Raw genomic sequence first — 13,356 nt, forward strand, 5'->3', positions numbered from 1 at the left:
TCAAAACAGTAGTTTATTTTTGTTTTCCTCTGGAACTCTTTATACGACTGGAAACAGTCAATGCAAACATGACTCCTTGTAAAAAGGTGTCAGTTTTGTTGCCAGATAGAAGGGTAAAAAAACCAATTAACATATTTTTACTGGCAAATGAGGTTCCCATAGTGTAGAATAGTCAAGAAGTTAACACAGTACACACATGCAGCTGAAGTCAGAACCGTTCATTCCAGCGTGCAAGGACATCGTGAGCCTGGCTGGCTTCACACCTCTAAGTTGCGATTGAACATTAATTTATGCATTTTTGCATAACACCTTTTGCTATGTCAGCTGAATTTAGCTTTCATAAATATTCCTTTTGTAGCTAGACAGCCGAAATTGTGTGCTCGGGAGTTTTGGGTTAACATTCATTTTGAAGATACGAAGGCAATCACGTCATCCGGAGAACGGCCAGCAGTAATCAGTATCGTGTCATCTGCAAAAAGATTTACCCTGGAATGATCTAGATCAGTGCCCAAGTCATTGACATAAAGAGAGAACAAGAGGGGGCCAAAGGATGGAACCCTGTGGAATCCCTTTTATCTTAACAGTGACCTTCAACCATCTGTGAATACAGTTTGGGTGCGAGAAAAGAGGTACATTTTTAACCATTTTACTGCGTGTTTGGAGAAACCGAGACAACTTAGTTTACTAAGCAGGGTGTTGTGGTCGACTGTATCAAAGGCTTTGGACAAGTCCAGAAAAAGACTGGCACAGTACTACATATTATCAAGGCTACTAATGCAGCAGATGTGCTGTATTTTTTCAGAACCCAGATTGTGTTAGATGTAATAGATTGTTGTCGGACAGGAAACTGGTAATTTGGTAGTTCAATAATTTTTCAAAAATTTTCGGGACAAAATTGAGATAGGTCGGTAGTTATTTGGATCATCTTTAGGGCTCCCTTTGTGAAGTGGACGAACATAGGAATGTTGGATGGACCAGTTGAAAATATGGGCTATAGGTTTATATATTAGGTGACCAACAGTTAGCAGAGCAAAGACGGGAATACTATCTGCTCCGTTAGAGGGGAGGACTCTTTGAGGTAGGACAGTTGTTTCAGAACATTACTTTCGTGGATTGGCTGGAAACTAAATTCGTTTAATGTTTGGACAGGTGTATAGGAATTTGCATGAGCAGGGGTAACTCCCAGTACATTATCAAAAAGGTTACCAGCTTCAGAAAAATTAAGGTTAAAATTGTCAACAATTTTTTTGGGCTCTAAAAAATAATCCCCATTTCGGTTAAGCTCAACGGGCAGATTATCTGTGTTAGATGCCTTTTCGATACTTTTGATTGTTTTCCAACTGACACACCGCTGCACACGCCGCCGCCATCTTGAGACGTCGATGGGCAGATCAGCTCCACGGTAGGTCCTGGTGTCAAGGACATGGGCCCGCATCCGCTGTTCCGTCACTATGTGGTCCAGAAGATGTTCTTGCTTGGACCCGGCATGCATCCATGATGTGGTGTTGATGTGCCGATGCCGGAACAGCGTGTTGGTAATTACAAGCCCATGGGCTGCACAAAAATCGAGCAGCCTCCTACCGTTGTTATTGAGCTGATCTGGTCCATGCCTTGCAATCACTCCAGTCCAGGTGCCAGCATCATGACCAACACGGGCATGGAAGTCACCCAACAAGATGACTCTATCTCGTGGGGCCACTTGAGCTAGCACCTGTGACAGGAAGTCATAGAAGGCATCTGACTCATCTCACACACACACACGAACTCGCACACACAACGCACTCACATATATGGACTAACACACCCACATGGACGTACCCACGCACACACAAACTTTTATAGAGTAAATAAGTTTGTAAATAGTTTTTATGTATGTGATTTTAGCACTACATTTTTAATTTAACTACTGTAAAGTTGATGGATGCGAAAATGTAATAGCACTGGCTCACTTACAGGACTTATGGCGTGGTACCTGGGTTCTTTTTTTTTTTTTAAACCAAATCCTTAGCAAATTTTGTACACAGACAGACACACAGACAGAAATAATGACGTTTATAAGTCAGATGTTAATGATCCATGTGAAATGCATGTGTATTTAAGAGTTTATCTTTGTGGGGAGCTGTAGCGCAGTTATTTCACTGCATTATGAACTCAACAATTAGTTTCATTATCGCCAACAGCAAACATGATTGATAACACTGCGTAACAAAAAAAAATTGTCCCTGCATAGTAAGGGTTATTTTCTAATTGCTTATGCCTCAAAAGTACAGAAAATGGCTATTATTCCCCACAAATGTTGCTTTTGTGACCAGGACAGTGATATTTTGAAATGTACCTATTTTCAATGAGAAAATGTGTTCATTTGTGTCATTCCTTAATGTAAAGTCCTGGTCACGAAAGGAAAGTGTGTGGGCATAACCAATAAAAAAAAATAACACTAGCCATCCAGGGACAAAAATCGTGTTACATAGTGTAAGTGAAAGCTGAATTTGTTGTGGGCCCCTGCTATGTTGATTCATCTTGAATTAATTACATGGTCAAGTGTGAGGAAGCATTAATACTGAGCAGATGAAGGTGGCCAGGCATGGTTCTGGACACACCACCACCTTTTTACCATGTGGGTGTGTGACAGTGTCAAGTTTGTATTTCCAGTAATATATATAATGTATATAACTTTTGTTATATAAAATTTCTAGCAAGATATTAATTTTGTGAGTGTAGTCATACCCCTCCCCCCTCATTCAAGACGTAATTTAGAGAGCGAAAGCGCCGAGTATGTAAATCGCTAACATAAGAACCCGTTAATCTCTTCTCGCATCATTCATACGATGATGCGGTGAAGTAAACGTTCATATTATATTACGGTGAATGCTTCCAAAAACAATACTGTACCCAAATATTACTGTTAACTTACTTTCAATAGAAACATGAATTGCTCATGCGAATATTCTCTCTCAGAATCGACCAACTGATGTAGCAGACGAAACAATCATCTTGTTGAACGATTCTAAACCTTGATGCGGCAATGTTAGTTTTCTCTGTTCAAGGTTTTCTCAGTGTTATTAAATGTTTTTACATTTAGTTTACTATTACACTGAATTCTATGGCGTAATTAACTATTTTTGTGCTTAATAATCTTAAAAAAACTATTTAAATACAGTTCGTAGGAGTCTGGAACGGATTAATCGTATTTACATACAATCCAATGGGGAAATTAGGTTCGAGTCACGACCAAATCGGGTTGCAACCAAAGTTATGGAACGAATTATGGTCGTGACCAGAGGTTCTACTTTACACCACACTCCCGGTCAAAGTGCTCCATCTAATGGGGAAATGGGGGCATTACAGGAGGAAGGTAAAATTTAATTTAATAATAATATTTGGACAAGTTCGGCGGGCCGGATTTAAAAGCCCAATGGGTCGTATATGGCCCGGGGGCCATACTTTGCCCATGTCTGAGCTAGAGTCTGTCGACAGGGAAAGAGAGACCTGGACCACCCTACTCGGCACCCAAGAGGGGGACCACTAGGGTATCCTTCCAGTCCTGCGGAACCCATTCAGTGGTCCAGACTGTTGTTATGATGTCATGTACAGTGAGGGAAAAAAGTATTTGATCCCCTGTTGATTTTGTACGTTTGCCCACTGACAAAGAAATGATCAGTCTATAGTTTTAATGGTAGGTTTATTTTAACAGTGAGAGGCAGAATAACAACAACAAAATCCAGAAAACGCATGTCAAAAATTTTATAAATTGATTTTGCATTTTAATTAGGGAAATAAGTATTTGACCCCCTCTCAATCAGAAAGATTTCTGGCTCCTAGGTGTTTTTATACAGGTAACGAGCTGAGATAAGGAGCACACTCTGATAGGGAGTGCTCCTAATCTCAGCTTGTTACCTGTATAAAAGACACCTGTTCACAGAAGCAATCAATCAGATTCCAAACTCTCCACCATGGCCAAGACCAAAGAGCTCTCCAAGGATGTCAGGGACAAGATTGTAGACCTACACAAGGCTGGAATGGGCTACAAGACCATCGCCAAGCAGCTTGGTGAGAAGGTGACAACAGTTGGTGCGATTATTCACAAATGGAAGAAACACAAAATAACTGTCCATCTCCCTCGACCTGGGGCTCCATGCAAGATCTCACCTCGTGGAGTGGCAATGATCATGAGAACGGTGAGGAATCAGCCCAGAACTACACGGGAGGATCTTGTCAATGGTCTCAAGGCAACTGGGACCACAATCACCAATAAAACAGTTGGTAACACACTACGCCGTGAAGGACTGAAATCCTGCAGCACCCACAAGGTCCCCCTGCTCAAGAAAGCACATATACATGCCCGTCTGAAGTTTGCCAATGAACATCTGAATGATTCAGAGGACAACTGGGTGAAAGTGTTGTGGTCAGATGAGACCAAAATGGAGCTCTTTGGCATCAACTCAACTCGCCGTGTTTGGAGGAGGAGGAATGCTGCCTATGACCCCAAGAACACCATCCCCACGGTCAAATATGGAGGTGGAAACATTATGCTTTGGGGGTGTTTTTCTGCTAAGGGGACAGGACAACTTCACCGCATCAAAGGGACGATGGACGGGGCCATGTACCGTCAAATCTTGGGTGAGAACCTCCTTCCCTCAGCCAGGGCATTGAAAATGGGTCGTGGATGGGTATTCCAGCATGACAATGACCCAAAACACGACCAAGGCAACAAAGGAGTGGTTCAAGAAGAAGAATATTAAGGTCCTGGAGTGGCCTAGCCAGTCTCCAGACCTTAATCCCATAGAAAATCTGTGGAGGGAGCTGAAGGTTCGAGTTGCCAAACGTCAGCCTCGAAACCTTAATGACTTGGAGAAGATCTGCAAAGAGGAGTGGGACAAAATTCCTCCTGAAATGTGTGCAAACCTGGTGGCCAACTACAAGAAACGTCTGACCTCTGTGATTGCCAACAAGGGTTTTGCCACCAAGTACTAAGTCATGTTTTGAGAGGGGTCAAATACTTATTTCCCTCATTAAAATGCAAATCAATTTATAACATTTTTGACATGCGTTTTTCTGGATTTTGTTGTTATTCTGTCTATTACTGTTTAAATAAACCTACCATTAAAATTATAGACTGATCATTTCTTCGTCAGTGGGTAAACGTACAAAATCAGCAGGGGACCAAATACTTTTTTCCCTCACTGTATGCAGCTGAAGTTAGATCTATTCATCCGAGCATTCAAGCAAATCTGAGCCTGGCTTCCACCTCGAAGTTTCGATTGAACATTAATTTATGCATTTCTGCATAATACAAATAGTATTATTTTCAAGACACTTTGTTATTATAGCTGAATTTTTCTTAAATATTCCTTTCATAGCTAGACAGTCGAAATTGTGTGCTTGGAGTTTTGGGTAAAGATTCATTTTGAAGATACTAGAGCATCCAGGCATATTTATGACCATTGGCCCTCTCATTGTGTGTCTTAACAGCCCGCGTGATGAATTGGGGAATTATTTTCACTATATCATTAATATATTAATAAGTATAGATGTGTAAGTCATGTGTGACTGTGTATATATGTGCATTCCTCTGTGCCTTGATACTGACGTAGATGGTGTGGATATGTTTTTCTGTCTGCAGCTGACGCTTTCTCTGACTCTTCCTCTGCAGAATTGGTTTGATGGAGCAAAGGAGCTCGGCACAGCTCGGTACAAGAAGGAAACAATGCGACCAGTATGCAAACAGCACGGATCGTACTGGAAGTTTGACACAGCACCAGAAAACTCACACAAGAGAAAAACCATTCAAGTGCACTGTGTGTGACAAGGCATATGCACAGTCATCAACTTTTCAGATCCACCAGAGAACACACACGGAAGAGAAACCTTGCAAGTGCAGTTTGTGTGTAAAGGTATTTTTAGGTTCATCTCTTCTGAAACAACACCAGATAACACAGGGGAGAGAAACCCTTCAGGTGCCTTTTGTGCGATAAAGCATTTGCAAAGTCATCATCTCTTCAAAAACACCAAAGAACACACATGGGAGAGAACCCCTTCAAGTGCAGTGTGTGTGAGAAGGCATTTGCAAAGTCATCAAATCTTCAAAGACACCAGAGAACGCACACAGGAGAGAAACCCTTCAAGTGCACTGTGTGTCGAAGCGCATTTGCAAAGTCATCACATCTTCATAGACACCAGAGAACGCACACAGGAGAGAAATCCTTCAAGTGCACTAGGTGTGAGAAGGCATTTACAGAGTCATCAAATCTTGAAAGACACCAGAGAATACACACAGGAGAGAAACCCTTCAAGTGCACTGTGTGTGGGAAGGCATTTGCACGGTCATCACATCTTCAAAGACACCAGAGAACACACACAGGAGAGAAACCCTTCAAGTGCACTGTGTGTCGAAGCGCATTTGCAAAGTCATCACATCTTCATAGACACCAGAGAACGCACACAGGAGAGAAATCCTTCAAGTGCACTAGGTGTGAGAAGGCATTTACATAGTCATCAAATCTTGAAAGACACCAGAGAATACACACAGGAGAGAAACCCTTCAAGTGCACTGTGTGTGGGAAGGCATTTGCACGGTCATCACATCTTCAAAGACACCAGAGAACACACACAGGAGAGAAACCCTTCAAGTGCACTGTGTGTGGGAAGGCATTTGCACGGTCATCACATCTTCAAAGACACCAGAGAACACACAGGCATCAGAAGATCCCCAAGGAGCGGAGTCTGAAATCGGCTTGTGTAAATCCAAGTGCTGCAATGAACCCATCCTTGCTGAAAAAAGAACCAGAATTTAATTCCAGCTTGGACGCAATGAAATGTGTCAAGGTGGATTTTGAAGAGGTGAAATGTGAAGAAATGATGGTGAAGAGCGAAGAAGCGATGGTAAAATGTGAATATGAAGATTCAACTACAAAATCGGACCTTCACACCGATGGAGGCAACGTGTAGCAGGAGGAGAATTCTGACTGTGAGGCAGAGAGAGGCAACTCCCAGTAGTTTGTGGGAGTGGAGGTGTGGCTGGACTTCTTAAACAATACAAAGTCAAATGGAGACCCGGTAGATGTGTAAGCTTGAGACAATAAAGCTCCAATAGATTCACCTTTGTCACATGCCTTTAATTAAAATAACGTGAAGTTGCACACTCAATTCCTAGGTTCAACCTGCAGAGTAAGAGCAGCCAGTATTTGTGGACATATGGGTTGAGTAGATCTCTAACCAGGAGTAAGAGCCAATAAGCGCCCAAGCATTCACTATATTATGATAATATTTGCATTAATGTGGAGCTTAATTGCCCATAATTAGATCGCATTAATTTAAATGTTTAGTGAAACCCGCCACTACACGATTTGTTCTCCAACACCGGTGTGCTGTACTAGTGTAGTGTAATAACGCCGATTGTTGTCCAGCAACGGCAACTGCGGTCGACAAATAGTACACACGCCAGTGAGCATATACACCGGTGTGTCGGCAGGGAAGAAGAACTGGTGCAAGGGTCACGGAAGACCCCATCTGGAAGCCCCTGGAACCTGCTAGTGGGTTCGAGAAGGGAGGCACGGCCAGGGCGGAGCCAGGCCACACTGGGTAGCATAAAAGCAGCTGAGAGTGGGAGCTCAGGGCTGTCAGTTTTGGGAGTGGGCTCATCTCCTCGTGGCTGTCATCTTCGCTGCCTTCGTCAATGCCGTCTTCGCTAGATATTGCACGGCCAGATAGTTGTTGGCTGTCTCGGTCAGCGCCATTGGTGTTACATGGTCAGGGTTGTGTTTATGCTAGGTTTGACGACGAGGGAGCGCGATGGCAAGCCTGTGAAGGTATTAATAAAGGTGCCCCCTTAGAAACCTTGTCTCCCGCAATGATGACACTACAACTGGTGTTCGGAGTGGGGTGAAGAAAGAACCCACCTATAGTGTCATCGGAGGATGGGAATGGCGAAACATTCATCCCTCCGGCAGCCACGGGAACTGGTTATGAAGCCCATTGGCGGAGAGAGAGCGGCTGCGGATCGGCGGGAGAGTGGCGGAAAAATTGGCGAGAGAGGAGCCCGATCCTTTGCGGTCATGCGCCGATCACGCGGCATGGCCGAGGACCACCGTGTTGAGGGGAGCGCGGGGAAGTGTGGGAGTCGCTCCACAGCCAGCGGCGTGTAAAGGAGTCACGAAGGGACCCTGACAGCGATCCTCGTCTCTGTGAGAGAGCAGAGGAGCCTGGGCCGGAGACCGCGCATGTGGTGGGTGCCATTTTGCCCGTGGAGGGCTTGGCATGGCTGGCGGGAGCTATTTTGCGAAAAGCGCGGGACAGCGCTGGAGGGGCGGCAGAGTTAATGGCGCTGCAAGGGGATATTTTTGGCCTCCCGTGCGATGCCCGCACGAGATTTCTCCAGTGGAAGCGAGGGGAAGCCGAGACACCCTTCACTTTCCGGGAGGCGCTTCTGGTGCTGGGGCAGACCGCGTACCCCCAGACGGGTGAGATGGCGATCGACTCCTTGGCGGTGGAAAGGCTGCTGGCGCGGGAGTCGGGGATCGTCCTGCCCTTCAGAGGAAGGCTTGGGGGATCACGTCCTTGAAGGTGGCCTGGGAAATTCAGGGCCACGAGGCCCGCCAGCATTGGCCCAAAGTGGAGGCTTGGCCGGGGTGTCAGCAGGGTGCCGGCAGCGCCACCGTAGCACTCCAACCTGCCGGCAACATCTTCCCAAGCTCCATGTTGCTTTCCGTGACTGCCGTGTGCAAAGTGTCAGGGGCTGGATCTGATTTGATGCTACTGCGGATTTCAGGGACGGGCCGTGCCCTTAGGCCATTGTTTTTTTGTTCCCATTCCTCGGAATCCCAAGGAATGCAAAACCCTGCCAAGGTGGGGGTGACCAGTGTCGAGGACCGGCTCACGTGAGCTGTTCTGGTAAAGGCCGACTCTCCCTTGTAAGGTGAGATTCGGGGGGGTTGTGTATATTGTTTGGCTTGTGTTATCGGCTCTCGTGGGGGGGGGGGGGCGTCACGGTTATGCGGTCCCTGATGGGGTTCTTGCCCGGGTTGTGCTTTTTGTTGGCGGTCTCCGGGGGCGCCGGAGTGGCACTACGTGGTTATGGTTCGCAGGAGACGCTGCGGTTGTGCTGTATGGTCGCGGGAAGTGTTGCAACCAAGGTTTTCTTTTTTGGGGTAAATTGTTTTTTCGTGTTGGTGGTGTTCCTCGGGGTTGGGGTTGCTCTGCCTGTCCACCGGTTGTAGTTGCAACGGCAACTGCAGTGGATAAACAGTACACATGCCGGTGAGCATATACACGAGTGTGTCGGCAGGGCGGAGGAACTGGGGTAAGAGTCATGGAAGACCCTATGTGGAAGCCCCTGGAACCTGCTAGAGGGATCGAGAAGAAAGGCGCGACCAATGCGGAGCCAGACCGCGCTGGGTACAATAAAAGCAGCTGAGAGCGGGAGCTGAGCGCTGCCGGTTCTGGGAGTGGGCTCGTATCGTCGTCGCTGTCATCTTCGCTAGATATTGTGCGGCCGGATAGTTGTTGGCTGTCTCGGTCAGTGCCATTGGTGTTCCACTGTCAGGTTTGTGTTTAGGCTAGGCTAGACGACTAGAGAGAGCGCATTTATATTTAAGCAATCTAACCCAAAAAAAATCTGATGGATGATATTGGTCGTGAGAGCCTACGCGTTAAACTTGCTTAATTGCCTCAGCAATTCGGAGTTTTGTATCATATCTCATCAGAAACACTCGAAGAGCACCCCTAAGTGGCAACTACCTCTGTGTGGCATAAGGTGGCCCAGCACCAGCCTGCATGTGGACATGAGTCTGTCAGTCAGGGGCGATAATTGATGTGTAATCTCAATGACACCAACATGCAAAGACCTATGTGTTTTGAATGACACGATAGTATGTTTTACATCCACTCTTTAAGCAGACGGTGCATATTTTGGTTGATGTTACTGGAGTAGCCAGGGGTGCCTGTCGGATTTAAACCTTGAACCTCTGCAATAAATAGAGAATGCGCTACCACTTGGCTTCCCTCAATCTGAGTGTAGGCATGCCATCCAGTCTTCTTGGTTCTTTCGGTAAAGTCACGTAGAAGGAAAATAATAAAATAATAAAAAGAAAAGATAATAAAATAATTCTCACGACGTTTCGGCCACAACGCAAGCAGCCGTTTGTGGCCGAAACGTCGTGAGAATTATTTTATTATGTTTTATTTTTATGTTATTATTTTCCTTCTACGTGACTTTACCAAAAGAACCAAGAAGATCATTCCCTGCAGTCACGAAAGCTTTAAATCAAAATGCCAGCCAGTGTTTCTAACCAGCGCAGATGTTCCATTTAGAGGGGTCCACGTTTCACATGCCTAGAGAATGGAGGGCATGACTGTTGCCGAGAAGACCCGGAGCTTCATTCGGAGCGACAGGCCAGGTAGCTTCCACACAGCATTGCAGAGCTGATGAAAAGATAATTACGCCCGACTAATTCTGACCACCCACACACTGTACGCAGTGTAGACGTATTGTGTACACACAATGTATATACAGCGTACACACAGTCTGCGCATATACTGTATACACAAACACACTAACAAAAACGACTGCCATTCGCCAATACGTGGTGGTGACGTCACCATGGCGCTTGTGCCAGGCTATGTGCACGTTAAGGCCACGTGAAGTGTCGAACTCCCGCCGGCAGGAGGTCACAGGGCAGACTCAGGTGCCATGGTTCAACTGAGATGACTGGCCGATGCACCACCTGTGCCCCCTACTGTGCCAACAGTGTACACACACACGGTGTGCGCGCGCGCACACCGTGTGTGTGTACACAGTTTGTATACAGGGGCCGTCCATAAATGACGTCACGCGATTTTGGACGATTTTGACCCCCCCCCCCCCTTCGTCACACGACGTCACAAAAAGTCAGACCCCCCCCCCTCAAATATGACGTCACAAAGCTCTGCCCACCCCCCCCCCAAAAACATGCTTCAAATCGCTTTAAACTATTGTCATCGTAGTGCGTATTTAAAGTGGCGCTACACTCTGATGTAAGAGAAAACATTAAAAAGTCTTTAATGAAGTCGAACGTGTTTATATTTATTTAAGTTGCGCATTTTGATGTGACGTCACATTTATCACCCCCCCCCCCCATCATCGCCCATCGTCACACATCGTCACAAATGTCTGACCGTCCCCTCCCCAGTTGCGTGACGTCATTTATGGACGGCCCCACACACTGTTTACACAGTTTGTACACACACACACTGTATACACAGTTTGTACACACACAGTGTATACACAGTTTGTACACACACACACTGTATACACAGTTTGTACACACACTGTATACACAGTTTGTACACACAGTGTTCAAGTTGTTGAGCTCGCGCACCCAAAGGGTCAATGTTCAATAGAGGGATCAATGGAATAGGAATCTTAATGAACTTAAACTCTAACCCCGCTCTCTGACGTCACCACTGCATTACCTCATCGGCGTGAGGGGGAGGTGTACTCCGCTAGTGACGTCATGTCACCTCGTGCTGCCGCGTGACGTCACGAGGAAGCTGCCGATCATCGCGCGCGCTCACTGAGATCCGAGGTGAGAAGTTCACATCGTGGTGGTTGTTGTTGTCGTGGTGGTTGTTGTTGTTTACTCAGGTAGAGCCTCGCTCCTCTCGTAGGGATATCAATTGAGTAGCAGCGATGATGGAATCGATGTCCAGGTTGGAACATTACAACGCGGGGCCTTGCCTCCTGCCCTCGCCTGATTGAATTTGCTTTAATTCTCTGCTTAATTTTAATTTGTCTTCATCTGGCTCAATACTTTGAAACTTTGTTTCTTTTAAATATTTCGACAGTTTTTTTATCTTACCAGTTCAAGCCCACTTCAGCTGCTATACCGCTCTTGTTTTCAGAAGCGACCTGCCCACAACAAGTGTAGCTATACTACACTTTGTGTAGCTATACTAACTCTATAGCAGTGTGTACTGGCTGTAGTAGTAGATATACAAACTTTATAGCAGTGTGTACTGGCTGTAGTAGTAGCTATACTATATCTATAGCAGTGTGTACTGGCTGTAGTAGTAGATATACAAACTCTATAGCAGTGTGTACTGGCTGTAGTAGTAGATATACTATATCTATAGCAGTGTGTACTGGCTGTAGTAGTAGCTATACAATATCTATAGCAGTGTGTACTGGCTGTAGTAGTAGCTATACTAACTCTATAATAGTAATCTTTGGTTCTTTCGTTGAGTCATGTAGATAGAAAAATAAGAATACAAATAATGTGAATAATAACGTGAATAATAATAAAAATAACCATTCATGTAAACTGTAGCCTGGTTATTAAGTTTTGTGAATGCACTGGCAGTCTATGATGTAGACTATAGAAATGGTTATCAATTACTAAGAATAAGTCTATAGACTGCCAGTACACTCGCTCAGCTGAATAACCATGGCTACAGTCTACATTATAGACTGCCAGTACACTCACCAAACTTAATAAGCAGGCTACAGCCTACATTATAGACTGCCAGTACACTCATCGAGGTTAAGAATGATGCTAGTCTACATCATAGACTGCCAGTACACTCACCCAGCTTAATAACCATTGCTACAATCCACATTATAGACTGCCAGTACACTCACCCAGCTTAATAACCATTGCTACAATCCACAGGCCTATCTACATTAGTGTTTTTTTTATTATTTTTACTATTTCGATTTTTATTAACTCATTTTTTTATTAAGATTTTTCTATCTACGTGACTGTACCGAAAGAACCAAGAATATAGTACTTAACAGTGCTGTGATAAGGCTTAGACCCATGCAGGGCCCCCGGCCTCGCGCATGCGCAGATGTGTGCTTTGGCGCGCGCTCAGCGTAGTAATATAATCATTAATAGTACTAAATTGTTATACCATGAACCTCCTTCGCCTTTTGGCGTCCTCTGGTCTACCACTGTTTGAGACTAGGCTCGAAAGAAAGCTGTCTCTGGTGTAGACCAATCAGTTTCAAGGACATTGCATGTAGTATCCGTGATTTTTTTTTGCATTTTGACTGCAAATATTGTGGTTAATGCAGACATGAATCCTTGTAAAAAGGTTTCAGTTTTGTTGCCAGAAAAAAAGGGGAACAACCCTATTATTATTATATTTTGGTACTGGCAAAGGAGGTCTAATGATGTAGATGCTTACCCCGAGCCCTCATTACTTTGATAGTGCATTGTCTTTGAGCTGTCCGCCTTTTGGTGTCATCTGGTCTAGCACCAATTGAGACGAGGCTCTAAAGAACGCTGTCTCTGGTGTAGACCAATCAGTTTCAAGGACAATTCATATATTAGTGTTTTTTTGTTTGCATTTTGACTGCAAGTATTGTGGTTAATGCACGCA

General features: G+C 45.0%; 1 pseudogene; it reads left to right on the forward strand.

Annotated features, from left to right (window-relative positions):
- The first annotated feature begins 5,955 nt into the window (after positions 1–5,955).
- The window catches only part of LOC133361554 (uncharacterized), a 173,658-nt pseudogene continuing 166,257 nt past the window's right edge, over positions 5,956–13,356 (forward strand).

Source organism: Lethenteron reissneri, unplaced genomic scaffold (genome assembly GCF_015708825.2).
Source record: "Lethenteron reissneri isolate LAM-NWPU_2019-01 unplaced genomic scaffold, ASM1570882v1 scaffold_114, whole genome shotgun sequence".
In the NCBI taxonomy this organism is placed as follows: Eukaryota; Metazoa; Chordata; class Hyperoartia; order Petromyzontiformes; family Petromyzontidae; genus Lethenteron; species Lethenteron reissneri.